At 40.7% G+C, this 16,830-nt stretch overlaps 1 protein-coding gene across 3 annotated transcripts in view; it reads right to left on the bottom strand.

Annotated features, from left to right (window-relative positions):
• Positions 1–15,799, bottom strand: part of IL1RAP (interleukin 1 receptor accessory protein) — a 128,119-nt gene extending 112,320 nt beyond the window's left edge. The window contains exons 1-2 of one of the 3 annotated variants that reach the window (XM_074329429.2): positions 15,633–15,799; positions 14,554–14,653 (exon numbers count right to left, since the gene is read on the bottom strand). The gene's annotated coding sequence lies outside the window, so the exon portion shown is untranslated. The remainder of the gene's footprint in view (positions 1–14,553; positions 14,654–15,632) is intronic. The other 2 variants (XM_019743144.3, XM_088794502.1) reach the window with 2 other exon arrangements.
• Positions 15,800–16,830: the final 1,031 nt, after the last annotated feature.

Below are 16,830 nucleotides of genomic sequence, written 5' to 3'. Positions count from 1 at the left end.
TTTCAGAAAAAGATTAAAAAAGAATTTGTCATGCATTCTTTCAACAAATATAGTGTCAGCTATAATTCACACACTGATCTCGTGTGTGTGTGTGTGTGTGTGTGTGTGTGTGTGTGTGTGTTGTGTAGATCTTTCCTCAAAGGGAATCATCGAACTTGGGAGATGCGGGAGGATAGAAGTGAAACCTTTTAAATACCCTAAAGGAAAAAAAAGGTCATTGCAAATCAGCACCACATTAGTTTATTACAAAGAAGCAAATACATGCAACCAACAAATTGGACTCATTTCATTGTTATAGCTTCTTCTAGGGTAAAAACAAAACAAAACAAAAAACCTGTTAACTAGAATGAAGCTTCTTGCTTTCCCTATACAACCTTTGCCTTATTTCTCTGCCAAACATCTCTTTACTGCAGGGAAATTCCCTGGAGATTCCAAAGGTGTTGCAACCCTGCAAACTTGGTTTGGAAGAAAATGTGGCAAAACACTGGTAAGAAATATTTGATTTTATCATCATAATCCCTCAGTATACAGAGGGAAGCAACTGTGGCACTTTTTGATTTTGTTTACCACTAAAATTTAAAATTCATACAGGGTTGCAATAAGGATTGAATGAGATCATGAGAATAAAACACTCAACACAACTCCTGGCACACGTGAAGAACTGGATCAATATTAGTAATTATGATTAGCAAGAGGTCCTAAACTTCAGGCAAGCTCTGTAAATTAGCCTCATTAAGTGTTATCCAGGGCAAAATTTGGGTGTTCTGCTGTGTTTCCCTTGTCATCCCGAATGCTCTGAGGTTATCACTGGAATGTAAAATAACTTGCCAGCAATCTAAGCCCTGATGGGGAGAAGGATGAGCAGTTTGGAAGTATTGACATACCAGATGTTAGATGTTTGGAAGAGAGAGACAGGGCTGTCCTACAGCACCTTTGCTCCCATGTAGTTTCAAAGGATTGGCCCTTCAACCTACAGGCATGCCCTGCGGAGGGCAAGGTGCCAGCATGGCTCCTGGAACAAAATGAACATCACTGCTGATGTGATTCGATCTTTGGTTTTGATTTTTAAAGTTAATGAAACAAGCACAACTGAGAAACTGCCTGAGTATATAAGTGTAAGCATATTTGAGATTATTTTAGTTCAAAAAATAAGAATAATAATAAAAAGCTCAAATGTACTGAGCACTAATTATGTTGCAGGCACTTTATGTACCTAATTAATCCTAACAACAGTTCTATCCTTGTGCCAACAACACAGATGAGGAAACAGGCTTAGCGACGTTGAGTACTTTTACCACATCCCAGAGGTAATAAGCCCCATTACCCTACCCAGGTCGTCTCAGTCTAAAACCCATGATTTTATTACTCTATGCTCCTGAAATGATACAATCTGAAAGAATAGGCAGTGCATTCACTCACTGATTCAATATATTTATTGAACTATTCCTTCATATGAGGCACCGTGAAATGGGAGAAATAGACATGAATAAAATATTAGCGTCACTTCTTCCAATCAAAGGGTAGAATGGTACAGTGGTTCAAATTGCCCAAGTTCAAATATTGACTCTACCACTGACTAACTCTGTGACCTTGGGCCTCAGTTTTCTCTTCTGTAAAATGATAATTATAATAGTACCTGCCTCATAATGTCATTCTGAGATTTCAATAAGCTAATATCTGTAAATGCCTCGCACATATTATGAAGCTACTTTTAGCTCATATTAAGAGCTACGTACAAGACTATATATGCATGTGTCAGTGAAGACTTCTAGGAGTTCTACTTCTTGAAGAGTTAGGCACCAGTGAGATTTGTAGAGCCAGAAAGAAGAAATTGATTTGATACGGAATTAAATTTGCCTTTCACATGCTCATTCTTCAGTACAGCAGATTTCAGACACTGGTACCTAAAATCTTATACGGAAATAGCTCTACGTCTAATGTTTTGAGGCACTGATTACAGAAAACACCTACACAAGAGCTGTAAAGTTTCCAGCTGAACTGAATTGAGCAACAGTGAATGAATACAGTTCCATCCATTACTTAGTGCATTTGGAAATGAGAATGATATCATTTGAGAAAAGGCAAAAAGGTTTTAGCTATTTTACTTTTTTTTTTTTTTGAGACATTCTAACAGGAAAGAAAATTATGAATAACATCATAAAATGACTTTATATGTGTATGTGCATGATGCTTCCTGTTTTTTTCTACTTATGAAAGTAATGCTGCCCTGTATTACCAACTATCAGCGGCTAGCTGAGCCCAGGCATCGGCTGTTCCAGGTATGTTCCTGTCACCTACATCTGGCTCCTGTAGGCACTTGAATTTTGCAACCTGTTTTAAACAGCGAGTTTTCTTAGGAGATTTACCATTTCATTTTCAGAAGTTGTATCTACATGTAATTTACCAGAAAAGGAAAACATAAGGCAGGCAGGTCTTGTTAAATAATCAAACGTGTAATAATATGAGATCAGAGTAGTTCATTGCCTCATCTGATAAATAAATTCTTCCATTTTTTACCTTCACGCTTTATTCAAGGCTCCAAACATGTCAAATCTGATCCCCATCCTACTTCGGTCCTTGCAGTGACTTTCTGCTGCTTTTTACATAAAGTCTGCGCTCCCTACTATGGCCTGTAAGGCCAGTCTAATCTAGCCCCCATTTACCTTAGGACCTTATTTCCAGCCCTTTTCTCCCTCTCACCTGGCTCCTGCCACCTCAACCATGACCTCAGACTTATCCTGGCACCTTCTCAGGCAAAAGTGACTTTTCCAGAGGTGCCATCCCTGACCACCCTATTTAAAATTGTCAGTCTGCACATCCTTCCAACCTTGCTGTTGTTGTTATTGTTATAGTTGCAGCCCCTTATTTCTCATCCTGAAATCACTTGTATTTCTTCGGTTTACTTGTCTGTTTACTCATATTTTTCTTTTAGTCTCTCTCCCAAAATATCCTTATAGCAACGCTACCAGTAAGGAATCACTTCAACACCTTTGCTTCCCAAGGCAATTTTGGATAATTTATAAATACACACACACACACACACACACACTCACACACACACATTTTTATTTCAATATTCTAAATATATATTAAATATTCTAATTATATACACACATATATGTATAAGTGTGTATGTGTGTGTATGTGTAAGACACATTTGTATTTCAATATTATACATATAATTTGTTTCCTTGTCCAGTTCCATCTGCTTCATTCTACTCCTAGGAAGCAAATAATACTAACGTCCATCTATACATTTACGTATTCATCATTTACTCATGATTAGGCAGCTGCAATTTTCAAGGCACTATTCTAGGCACCTGGCATACAGTGGTATGAACAAAACCAAGATCCCTGTCCTTGTGGATTGTACATTCTAATGGGATGAACCAAACAATAAACAATAAACAACAGATAGGCTAAGTTAATTAAGTAGTATGTGGAAGATAATAAGGTGACAGCTGCTATGGAGAGAAGAAAAAGTAAGGCAGGGGAAGGGAGATCAGGAATGGCGGGAGTGGAGATAGGAAGCAGGATGTGAGGCAACTTTATATGAAGCAATCAAAATGGCCTTCAGTAGGAGACATTGAGCAAAGCCTTCAAGGAGATGAAGGGGTTAGCCATGTACTTGTCAGGGAATTGGGACACAAGAAACAGAATGCATCATAAAAGGCCTTCAAAAGTACTTTAAAGATTGACGTCTGCACGGAGTGAAATAATGTGTGCTTACCTGTGCCAGTCACTATTCTGGGCACTTCATATGTATTATCTTATTTAGTTCTCATAACAGCATCCAACAACCAATGAGTTATGCATCCTGTTTATCTCATTTTACACAGAGACGTCAAATAACTTGCCTAGGATTACACAGATGGAGCCAGAATTTTTGAACCTTTGTAAAAAGACTCTAGACCCCCTACTATATACTACCTTTCAGTATAGAACATTCTAATCCAGTGCTTCTCAAACTGCAGTGCAGAGGCCCTAGATACCTGCTTCTTTAACAAAATATCCAGGTGATTCCGATGCAGATGGTCCATTCACCACAATTTATCACTGGTCTAATTCCTCCCCACATGAAAGCTTTCTAGATATTTTAAGATAAATATCACATTCATTCACTCCCTATCCGTTGACATCCACATTGTTTGTCAAACTGGAGAAGATATTTTTAGACCAGCCGAGGCATCTAATTCATATACTCCCACTCTCCATCTGAGTTGCATCAAATGGGTGAGGCTTTGGCGTAAACAGCAGTGCTGAATGAAGAGGGAGGAATGCATACTTATGCCGTGCCTTTTAGGTGCCAGGTATTAAGTGCTAGGTACTTAATATATTTTATCTTACTTTAACCTCTCTAAGATAAATATAGATAGACAGATAGTGGTATAGGTATAAGTACAGATACATATATATATATATATATATATATATATATATATATGAAGATATAGATGACTATTTATCCAGAGCATGCTTATTACCATTTCACAGATGAGGAAACTAAGTCTGGACCAGCTAAGCAAGCCATATCTATTACAGTATTGAAAACCAACTCTGACTCCAAAGCCAGCCAACTTTGCACTACCCACACTATCTATTCAATCCCCAAATCCCCACCATTATCTCACTCTGTAATTGAAAAATTGAAGTCTAATATTCCAGAAAAGTTCTATTTAGTGTGTATTACCACTCTCAAGTGTTCATCATTTCCATAAGTTGAAAAAACTCCTATATTTATTCCAATAATAGCCAAGCTTCTTCTTTAAATTAGCTCTAAAGAAGAAAACAGAAAATATGCACTCATAATGCTAAAATTGAAATAAAAGCCAAAGGAGTTCCAGTCAAGATGGAAGAGTAGGTAAATGCTGTGCTTACTTTCTCTCATGACCACATAAAATTTACAACTAAACTACATAGCAACCATCATTGAGAATTGCCTTAAATCTTGATAAACCGAAGCGCTACAACTAAAGACAAACAGAAGAAGCCACCTCGAGACAGGTAAGGAGGGGCAAAGATGCGGAACGGGCTGGTCCCACACCCGCACGTGAACATTAAAAATTGGGAGGGATGTCTCAGCGGCAGATATTCCACACAAAGGGCATGAGGTCCCAGTGACAAACCAGGCTACCCAGCTCAGGGTTCCAGTGCCAGAGAGAGAAGTCCCCGTAATTTCTAGCTGTGAAAACCAGTAGAGATTGTGGCTGAGTGAGATGAAGGGCTGCTGGAGTCCCAAGTACTTCTCTTAAAGAAACAACGTATGAATATGCCGATGGAACTACTGGCTCTGAGCTCCAGCACTGGGGCAGTAGCTGGAGAGGCGACAGGGACATATGGTGGTGGCGTGGGGGGTGGGGTGGGGGTGCAGGGAAGTGAGTTGTCTGGCTTCAAGACAAGGGCTGGAGGGACAGCTTTCTCCCAGACGGAGGGGCTGGCAGAAACCAGCCTTCCCCTATCCCAACATGCAGACACATGTGGCCACCCTATCTGTGTCCATATCAAGCTGACTGACACCATTCATTTGCCCTGCCCTGGTGATTGAGTCTCTGCCCACCCAAAATGTTTCCAGTGGGTTTTTCATAAAAACCTGCCTTGGCTTATGCTGCAGACTTTCCTAGAGTCTCTCAAAGGTTCATGGAACCCAGACAAGCAATATCTGGCTTAACTGTTTCCTGTACCTCTGGCTGAGCAGCCTTAAGCCTAGCACTAGTAGCAGCTGGCCTTGGTTTGCAGCTTGGCCTCTCCAGGCACTTACAAGCATGGCACGAGAGGCAGCTATCTGTGGATTGCTTTGTAGATCTTGCAGGGTAGCCCTGGGTGGGGCACAAGCTGTGGCTGAACTTGACCTATAGGGGGTCCCCTCCCAGTTGGCCCTGGGGCTGGTGCCCCCAGTGGCCAGCTTTGAAATGAGCTGGAATATCACCCAGCCACCTCCAAGAACAAGACACCCAGAGGACAGATTGGGCAGGCACCAGAGAACTGCTGAGGCAGATCCTGCTCTGTAGGGTCAGCCCCTGCACCAAAATTCCTCCACTGTGGTCACAGACAGTTCTCACAATGAGTTTGAGGGTCAGTCTTTCCTATTGATGTACAAACAGCAACCAAGGCTCAACTAAAACAGGAGGGCACACACAACTCAAATAAGGGACACACCTCGAGTCCATTGCTCAGGTGACCAGGAAGGCTGCACCACTGAGTCCCACAGCACATTTTCTACATAAGGCCACTCTACTAAGACTGGAAGACACAGCAACCTTATACATAGAAGCAAACACTGGGAGGCAGCCAAAATGTGGACACTAAGAAACATGTTCCACATAAAAGGACAGAACAAAGCTCTAGAAAGAGAATTAAACAAAATAGAAAAGTTCTAAACACTGGTTATAAGGATGCTTAATGACTTCAGTGAAAACTTCAACAAAGAGATAGGAAAAATAAAAATGGAGATAGAAAACATAAAAAAGAACCATTCAGAAATAAAGAATACAATAATGGAAATGAAAAATACAGTACAGGGCATCAACAGTAGATTAGATGAAGCAGAGGATAGAACCAGTAATTTTGAAGATAATATAGTGGAAAACACCCAATCAGAGCAGCAAAAAGAAAACAGAATCCAAAAAACTTAGGAGAGTTTAAGGGGCCTCTGGGACAACATCAAGCATACCACCAACATTCACATCATAGGGGTACAAGAAGGAAAAGAGAGAGAGCAAGGCATTGAAAAACTATTTGAAGAAATAATGACAGAAAATTTCCCTCACTTTGTATACAAGCCCAGGAAGCTCAGTGAGTCCCAAACAAGGTGAATCCAAAGAGGGCAACACCAAGACACATCATAATTAAAATTCCAAAGATTAAAGACAACGAGAGAATCTTAAAAGCAGCAAGAGAAAAGCCATTAGTTGCCTACAAGGGAACTCTCATAAGACTGTCAGCTGATTTCTCAACAGAAACTTTGCAGTCCAGAAGGGACTGGCACAAAATACTGAACGTGATGAAAACTCAGGACCTTTACCGAGGAGGCTATCCCCAGCAAAACTCTCTCTTATAATTAAAGAACAGGTGAGGAGCTTCCCAGAAAAGAAAAAGCTAAAGAATTTATCACCACCAAACCAGTATTACAAGGAATCTCAGAGGGACTTCTTTCAGATGGAAAAAAATAAAAATAAAAACTATGAATAATAAAATGGCAATAACTACATACCTATCAACAATTACTTTCAAAGTAAATGGATTAAATGTTCCAATCAAAAGATAGGGGGTGCTGAATGGATAAGACAGCAAGACCCTTGTATATGCTGCCTACAAGAGCCTCACTTCAGATCAAAAGACACAGACTGAAAGTAAAGAAATGGAAAAAGTTATTTCATGAAAATGGAAAAAAACAAAAAGCTGGGGTAGCAATACTTATACCGAACAAAATAGACTTTAAAACAAAGACTATAGTGAGAGACAAAGAAGGACCTAATAATCCCACTTCTGGGTATTTATCCAACATAACACAAAGTGCTACTTTGAGGGGACGTGCTCATCCATATGTTCATTGCAGCATTATTTCCAACAGCCAAGATATTAAGGCAACCTGGGTGTCCCTGAATGGATGAATGGATAAGGAAGAGGGATATATATATATATATATATATATATATATATATATATATATGAATATATATATTTATATATATGAATATATATGTATACATATTCATATATATATATGTATATAAAGGAATATTACTCAGCCGTAAAAAAAATTAAGTCTTGCCATCTGTGACAATATGGATGGACCTAGAGAGTATTGTGCTGAGTGTACCGTGTTTCCCCCAAAATAAGACCTAACTGGAAAATAAGCCCTAGCATGATTTTTCAGGATGACATCCCCTGAACATAGGCCCTAATGCATCTTTTGGAGCAAAAATTAATATAAGACCTGGTCTTATTTTTGGGGAAACACGGTAGTAAGTAAGATAGCAAAAGACAAGTGTCATATGCTTTCACTTATAAATGGAATCTGAAGACCAAAACAAACAAACAAATGAAATAGAAACAAACTCATAGATAAAGAGAACATTTTGATGGTTACTAGATGGGAGAGGGGTTGGGGGTAAGTGAAAAAGGGGAAGGGATTAAGAAGTACAAATTAGTTGTCACAAAATAGTCACAGGGATGTAAAGTACAGCATAGGGAATATAGTCAATAATATTGTAATAACTACGTATAATGTCTGATGGGTACTAGATGTCTCAGGTAATAGACTGGAGAGGGGTTAGGGGCAGAGTGAAAAAGATGAAGGAATTAAGAAATACAAATTGGTAGTTATAAAGTAGTCATGGGGATGTAAAGCATAGGGAATATAATCAATAACATGATAATGACTATGTACAGTGCCAGGTGGGTACTAGTCAGGGGAATCACTTTGTAAATTACATAAATGTCTAACCACTATGCTGTACACCTAAAATTAATATAAAATAATATTGAATGTCAACTGTAATTGAAAAATTAAAAGGGGGGAAGAGAAAGAAGAATAAGACATTCAAATTTCCAGGTATAAAACAAATAAGTCATGGGGATGTAATGTACAGCTTAGGGAATATAGTCAATAATATTGTGATAGCGTGGTACGGTGTCAGATGGTTGCTGGACTTAACGTAGTGATCACTTTTTTAGCATAGGCAATACAATCAATAATATGGCAATAACTATATGTAGTGCCAGGTGAGTACTGTTGAATAATTATTATGTATATCTAAAACTAATATATTGTATGCTAGTTATATTTCAACTTAAAAATATAAATCACTCAATCAATCAAATACATTTCAAGATGGCAAAAAAAAAAATAAAGAAATAAAAGCCAAATATTTTATCCCTTTATTTCTTTATAGAAGATTACGGTGGTGATTAACGGTGATACAGAGCTTGCTTCATATTAAAAGACTCTTTTCACTTTCCAAACAATAAATGTCAATGTGCCTCATGCAGCTGTCTGTTTTCTCTCCCCACCCCCAAACCTGGATCCTAATGGGGCACATAGCTTGTAGGTGATAGAAATGCGACAGAATCACATCCTTAAGGACATAAGAGGTGTCTGTATGCATCGAACTCCTACTGCAATCTGGTGTGATTCCCCCTGAGGCCTAGGAGGCTGCCGGGTAGGGGCCTTACTATGCTCCCCAGGCCACGCCAGGTGGATGCCTCTGCGGAAAGAAGAGCGTAGTTCTGCTCTTAGCTTTTCACGTCATCTCCTAAGTCGTTACTCTACAGGCACAGATTCATAGCACACTGTACTTCAGAGAGCGCCTTGTCCAAATTCCTCATTTTAGAGGTGAGAGAGTAGCTTCGTAGAGAAGGAAAGGAACTAACCCAGTACTAGGGCTGATGGACTGAATGACGACATAATCTTGGAGTTAGAAAGCTAGGGTCCAAGTCTCAGCTCCACTCTTTACTGGCTGTGTGGCCATAGCAAATATTTAGCCTCTCAGATTCAGAATACAAAATGTTGTTGACAGAATTTATCTTACTTACCTCAGAGTTATTGATATATATATATATATATATATATATATATATATATGTACATATATATATGTGTGTATACATACATATATATATTTATATTCCTATGTGTGTTCATAATAACAAGCATATTGAGGATTTAAAGTTCTATATAAACAGAAACTGTTACTGTTTTAACCTAGGTCTTCTACTTTCTAGGCCAATGTTGTTTGGGGCATGCAGCTGAATATCATTGCAGATGTGAACCATAATCCACTTTAAAATCCCCATGCACCAGGCATATGATCCACACCTACCAAAATGTTATGATATATGATTGACATCTACCAAAAGCATGATAAAATGTGTTTTATTATCTACTTTTCACAGAGAGTGAAAATAAACCAGAGATAGACCAATCGTCCAAATCAAACAAGGCAGGTTTAGTCTGATGCCAAAGCCCATGATTGTTCCACAGCCACATTTTACGTCACCATACCCTCTAACCATTACTGGCTTAAGAAACTGTGTGATCTATGCAAATAACGTTTTCAGGTATCAGAGCTGACGCGTATAACATGACTGATCCTCTTTTCTGTTGCCTTTAGTATTGATTGGGAAAGAAGGAAGCCAGTGTAATCGTAAGGACTTATGTACCAGACAGGTAGAAACCACAGGCATCTCCTGGATATAAACTAGACATAAAAGGTCACCTGTCCCTATGTCCAATTATGTCAAATAACAGCTAGATTGATGTGAATTCTTTATTGCTCTTAGAATTATTGAAATTGGAACTCATTGCAACTTCCTACTTCCCTGAAAAGTTCCTTCTTTCTTTCAGGTGATTTATTTATGACCCCGGCCTTGCTGTCAATATATGCAAGTATGCACGTCAGTGTCATCCCTCACTGTGTTTGCTGCAAATCTCCCTTTATAATTAGGATAGAAATGTCTTTTTCCACCACTGAGCCAGGGATGTCCAACCTTGTTCGAGTCTGTGATTCATTATCATTTGTCTGATTTTGTGACCACAAAATTAAAGGAAATTGAAGTTACATTATTAGTCTGTAGAGACAGCCTGTGAGATGATTAATGATATGAGAAAATATGAGAAAACTGGGAAGCCAGTGCTGGGCCTACCTGACATAGTATGAATCCATCATCCATTCCACCCTGCACCTTTTATGGACGAGGCACTGTGTTAGGCACAGGGAAATTAAATGAAATGACAGAAGTACATGCACGAACGAATGCTGATTTCCCTTGCCCTCCTCTTTTTGACGCGAAAAATGATCTCTTGGCATAAAATGATAAAGATAATTTCTCTTTATTCCTCTTCTCCCCCTTTAGCCTTGACTTACATAAAGAGATATGGTGATAGAATTTCAGAGTTGAAAAGAATCTTAAAGAAAAATAACAATGTATTGTAGCAGAAGACCGTTATTGATCTTCTAGTGCAGCTGCCTCACATTTTAGACCCAAAGGTAAAGAGACTTCATAGTCTCAGGCAAGGTGATGCCAGGATCACAATGGCAGGATGAGGATGGGGTGGGTTGTCAGTCCTCATCCAGGTCCTCAATTCTATGTTAGAGGCGGCACCATTTCAGGTCTTCCCTATTTCTAAAATGAAATGCATGGGTGAGTCTCAGCATTGGTATTTGTTTTGTGCTGTGTGACACAGGGTCCCGATACCTAACTGCACTGAGCCTCAGCTGTCTGAAAAAATTCACAAGATTATTGCAAGGAATGAATAAGATGATATATGTAAAACAGTTCAAACCATGATGGAATTCTTTAAAGTGTAGCTATTAAACTTTGATTTTCAAAATTTGACAGACTAATAAATTGAAAGAGTTGATAGCAGAAGAAAGAAGCCATGTTTATTAAACACTTCCTATGAATTAGGTGCTGATAGGACTCTAGCTTCTAAGCAAGCATCAGTGTTCCAGTTTCCTAGCTGAGGAGACTAAGGCCCATCTCAACATAATAACTTGCCTCAGGAACATTCTAGACTCTAAAACTCCACACTGCCACAGCTGCTAGAGCTAGTCAGAATAAAGTCAGGCTAGAACAAGGTCTCTTAACAACCCCTTCAGGGTAAACCATGCAGTCTCATTTCAAAAAAGAAAAAGAAAAAAAAAGAACTTAGCAACAGTAGCTAACCTGAATTAATCCCCCAAAATATCAGATACCAAATGTTCTGTAACCTTCCTGTTTGTTGGGGTTTTTATTTCTCCTACAGAACAATTTCCAAAATGGGCAAAGAGCACAGTAGGTGGCTCGCTAATATTTCACAGGCAAGGCGACAGTGACTCACCAGAACCTACATCTGCGTCACCAGCAAAAGACTCAGAAAGTTGAGCAACAAATGAAACTGTGTGTTATGTTGGAGATAACCTTTATTATTATTATTATTATTATTATTATTATTATTATTATTATTTCTGCCTTCTCCTCTGACTTCCTCCAGCCACATTCTGCTGTTCTAACTGTGCCAGGTAAGATGATGCTAACTGCCTACCTTTTAGCAAAAGCAAACATATGTTCCCAAATGCCAAAAGCAAGGAGCAAAATGTTTCTCCCAGAACAGGATTTGCAAGGCTGTCTGCTTCCTACAAAGCAGAAAAACTTGATGGCCTATAGGTAGTCTCGATGGATAAATGGCCCCACTTCCTGGGCTGGGAACAGATCTGCTCATTTGCTACATAAGCCTGCAGCCATCAGTTTCCACAGGGAGGATGGGAACTCCAGACCAGTGGTCAGTGCCACCAGCAAGCACTGGACTTTTCTGCAAATGCTGCCTCTGCATGCTGCTGTCTATATTCTAACTTTTACCCACAGAATTGGCGAAAGAAGTGAAAAATGCTATGGTCACTCATGACATTTGTTCCTCAATCTTTTTACCACCTTGTGAATTAGCACAAGGATGGTACAGGGAAGAATTACTCAAAACAGGAAGACAAATGTGACGTAATTCTGAACTTTATGTCTTCATAGTACCCTACCCACTAGGAATTGAAGGTGCATGACATCAAACACAGGAGAGTGGGAAGGCTGCCTTAGAGATCATGGCCTTGAAACTTCCTCTCCTGAGAGTTGCCTCTGCTAAACTCAACAGAGCATGTTCAAGGATTGTTCCCTTAGCAAGGAAATATCCTCTTTGGGACAAAAACGATATTCTGCAATGGCTAGCCAAATAAGGTCAACCTAACAATAAATTGCTAAAATCTCACTGGAGAGGCTACAGGATGTGACAGTAAAAGCCTTTAACTAGAAATCAAAATGTGTGAACTGTATTCCCAGGGCTAAAGTTTAATAACCACATGACTCTTGGCAACCTCTCATTTTTCTGTATCTCATTCAGTTTCCTTCTCAACAAATTCAGATTCACTAAGAAGGGATATCATTTAATGAGCATCTACTCATTACATGCACTTCATATGTATTATTTCACTTAATTTAATCCTCACACAAACCCATGGAGGTGAGTTTTTTTTTTCTTTCCATTTTTGAATTGGATAAAGTAGACACTCTAAACGGTGGAATAAACTGCTCAGTATTACCTACTACAAAGGAAGGACTGAAGTTTGAATTTGACCACAAAACCTGGGCTCCGACCACTATTGATATGCCTGCCATGTACTTCCCTCTCTCAGGGCTATGGCAAGTAAGAAGGAAGGTAATATATATGGAACACATTTTGGAAATGTTAACTGTATCTATGATTTTGGTAAAGAATAATCTGGATAAGGAAGATGGGTACAAATGGGAATCCTTTCTTTAAAGAACCAGAACCAAACGGAGTTAGCTTTCAATCTCCCTTCCATCCCCTTGCTGACCTTACTTTGAACATTTTCCTTTTCCCCCAAAGTCCCCAGTCTTTCAGGAACACATTCAGATGTATCCTGGCCAGCTCATCACAATGCATGCACACGGACAGGCTGACAGAAACAAGTGATCCCATCCTCTACAAATGCTTGGAGCGGGAGGTATCTGTACAGGGGCACCACCAAGCTCTTCCCATCCCTCAATATGTATCTCACTCCCTCCCATGCACTCATCAATGCCGCATGCAAATGCAAGGGATTCTGAAGCAGGCAGCCAACTATGAATGCTGGACACTCAATTCAGGGACTTATGGTAAGCCAAGAAACAGAAGTAAATAATTGTATGAAGTCGGTCAGAATGAAATCAATTGTCATGAACAGGGTGGAGACACTATTTCATTTTAAAATATCATAAAGGAAGATGAGTGTGGGCACATGTGTGCGTGTTTGAATTTGAATTTAAATAAGGTAAGTTTGTGTCCAGAAGGGACTGAGTTTAGCAGAATCACTAAATGATGCAAAAGATATTCATGGGAATTTTGTTGTTGTTTTCCTATACCAATAAAAAATTAAGTTGCTTGTTTCACTTAAGACAGTAGGAATACAAGGCTTAAAACAGTCTGTCACATGGATGAAACTTTCAATGTCTCCTCTTGTCTTCCTAACTCTCATCAAATTCAAGACTCCTTTGCCAATAAAGGATGCCTCAGATCAGAGCTTCACCGATCTGAGGCTTGGCCTAAAAATGAGTAGGGATTGGCATAACTGAGAAAAATTCTATATTCCAATTCAAGCATTCACGATCAGTCACATGTGGACAGCATTCAGAAAGCATGTACTATTACAGAGCTGTTCAAACTCCAAAGAAGAAACCACAGCATTTTAGATTAAAAAAAAAAAAAGTCACTATAAGGTAGTAAGAAATCACCTTTATGAAAACCCACTGTCTCCAAGGTTACTATACAACAATATTTACAATAGTGTCCATCAATCTCAACCTACCCAGGTGCCAGACCAGGCACTGTGCTAAACATGTTATTTGAATGATCACATTTCATCCTCCCAGTTACCCTAAGGGCTCACTGTCAGCATTATGATCTCCATTTTGCATCTGGAAAAAACCTGACTATCAGAAAGATTGAATAACTTGCCCAAGTTCACCCAGCTAACAGCTGCAGAGCTGGAGCCAAAACCAGGTACATTCTCCTCACCGGTAGCTTACCGGAAGATCTGTGGAGCAGAGCAGCAAAATGCTTTGAGAGGCGATGTGGTTCACAATTTCACAACCAGGGGGTGGAGGGAAGACAGGCTGGAGACTGGCTCTTAAAGGAAACAGCAGAAGTTTGCTTTTATGTTTGTGATTTTTTTTTTCTCTTTAACTCGCTTCCTTGTTCTGTCCCAGTATTCAGAAGTGAGAGGAGCTATGGCTCCATGAAGCCAGTTGTTCCTAAATGAGGGGCATCCTATGCCCCACAGGACCACCAGCTCTGCTTCCTCCCCCCAGGGCTGGAGAGAGAACTGTAAGAACCATAGGAAGTCACCAGAGCCGGGGCGTCCCTCACCTCTCCACCTATTCCACGAAGAACATGACAGGCACCCTCCGAAGGGGCATTTCTCTGAGAAAGCAGGTCAGGGGAGGAGGCAGCAAAGCTGCAAGCAGCCTGTACCCAGGCTGTAACAGCTCCAGGCTGGGAGCGACGTGGTACATACAGGCTGGGACACACTGCCCTCTTCTATCCTCACCGCTCACAGCAGCGCTCTGGAGAAACCAAGGCGAAGTATATATACCGTGCTTCCCCGGAAAATAAGACCTAGCCAGACAATCAGCTCTAATGCGTCTTTTGGAGCAAAAATTAACATAAGACCCGGTATTATATTATATTATATCCGGTCTTATATTATATAAGACCCGGTCTTATAGTAAAATAAGACCGGGTCTTATATTAATTTTTGCTCCAAAAGATGCATTAGAGCTGATTGTCCGGCTAGGTCTTATTTTCGGGAAAACACGGTACCAGGGAAGATCCCTTAAAGGGCTGGAAGAGGGGTGCAGCAACGCGCAGCCGTCCTGCAACTGCGTTACTTAAATCCCTACAAAGCAAAGATGGGGCTCTGGACAGTTGAGTTCCAATCCTGGCCACAGCTGTGTGATCTATCCCAGCCATTGCCTCTCTCTGTGCCTCAGTTTGCCCTCCTGGAAACAAAAGAGGGTTGGACGAGAGGATTTGTACAAATCCTTCTACCCTGAGATTCTGTGGATCTGTGTTTCTTTCGAGCCCTTATCGACAGAGCGAGACTCACCTTTCTGGCAAAGGCAGAGCCCAGTGCAGCGAAAGCAGCGAGGAAGGAAGCAGGATTTCCCAGCACTGCTTCTTTGCGTGCGTCTGGCCAAAGCGGAGCCCTGGGGACCCTGATCCGGCCAGTCTTCCCCCAATGAGCCTCTTACTTTCCGCCGCACTTTCTTTTTTCCCCCTTTGGGGCTCCTCCCCCGCCGTGGCGCGATTGGCTGCCACTGCGCGGCTCTGGCTCCACCCTCTGCCTGGGCTCGCCAGCCACCGCTCTCTGGACTTCCCGGAGCTGCAGCCGGGGCGTCACCCAGGGCCGCCCCTCCAGCAGTGAGGAGGAGTAGCACGGGGCGGGACTGCGGGGGGACGCGAGGCTGCACTCCGTCCAGTCCCTTTGGTGCCCAGCTACTACCTCTGCTGGCTTGAGCGGGCAAGTAAAAAGGAGGGTTGGTCCTGCAGCTTGGAACGCTGCCAGGCACTCTGGGCAGGTACGCCTTCCACTATACACATAGACGCACACATGCGCTTGTTGCAAGATTCTGGTCTCACAGGCGAGATAGATGCCACCCTGCCTTTTCTTCCTAGCTCCGTGTATTTAGTTATCATGCTGCATTAAGGCTGTGTATCAATCCAGGCTACAGAATTTGCGCGCCCACCATGTGCAAAGCACAGAACGAGGCAGGAAGTAACAGACTTCATCTCAGTGGTACGGTGCTCTTACTCTGCTATAAGTGACAGTCGTGGGAACAAACAACTGGTCATAACAGCAAAATTGAATCTGTATTTTCCACTAGTATATACCCAGTGCCTGGCACAGAACAGACACTCAGTACATATTGGTTGATTGAATGAATTAATGAATTAATGAATGAACAAATGAAATAATAATTGTAGAAGGAAATAATCTCAAAAGAATTATTTCCCTTTTTTTTCATTCCCATTTCTCCAGGTTTCTACAAGAGCCCTCAGATGCCCTCTCCCACTCTAGATGGTAGTCTGTATGATCATCCTGAAAAGGTTTACACTGGCTTTGAAAGTCAGCTCCTTCCTTTAAGGACCTTCTGTTGTTTCCTGTTGGTAGCCCATCACAATGTCTTTCTAACTGGCAAGGTCCTTTATCACCTGTCCCCATTTCTGAAACTCCCTAACAAAGGCAATGTACCAAGTTGACTTGTTTCTTTACACATGCCTTGCCCACCACCACCTCCTTGATT

Source organism: Rhinolophus sinicus, chromosome 17 (assembly GCF_057876585.1).
Source record: "Rhinolophus sinicus isolate RSI-liver-muscle chromosome 17, RSI-T2T, whole genome shotgun sequence".
NCBI classification, from domain to species: Eukaryota; Metazoa; Chordata; class Mammalia; order Chiroptera; family Rhinolophidae; genus Rhinolophus; species Rhinolophus sinicus.
The sequence above is the reverse complement of the archived record's forward strand: the minus strand, read 5'-3'. Positions and strand labels throughout refer to the sequence as shown.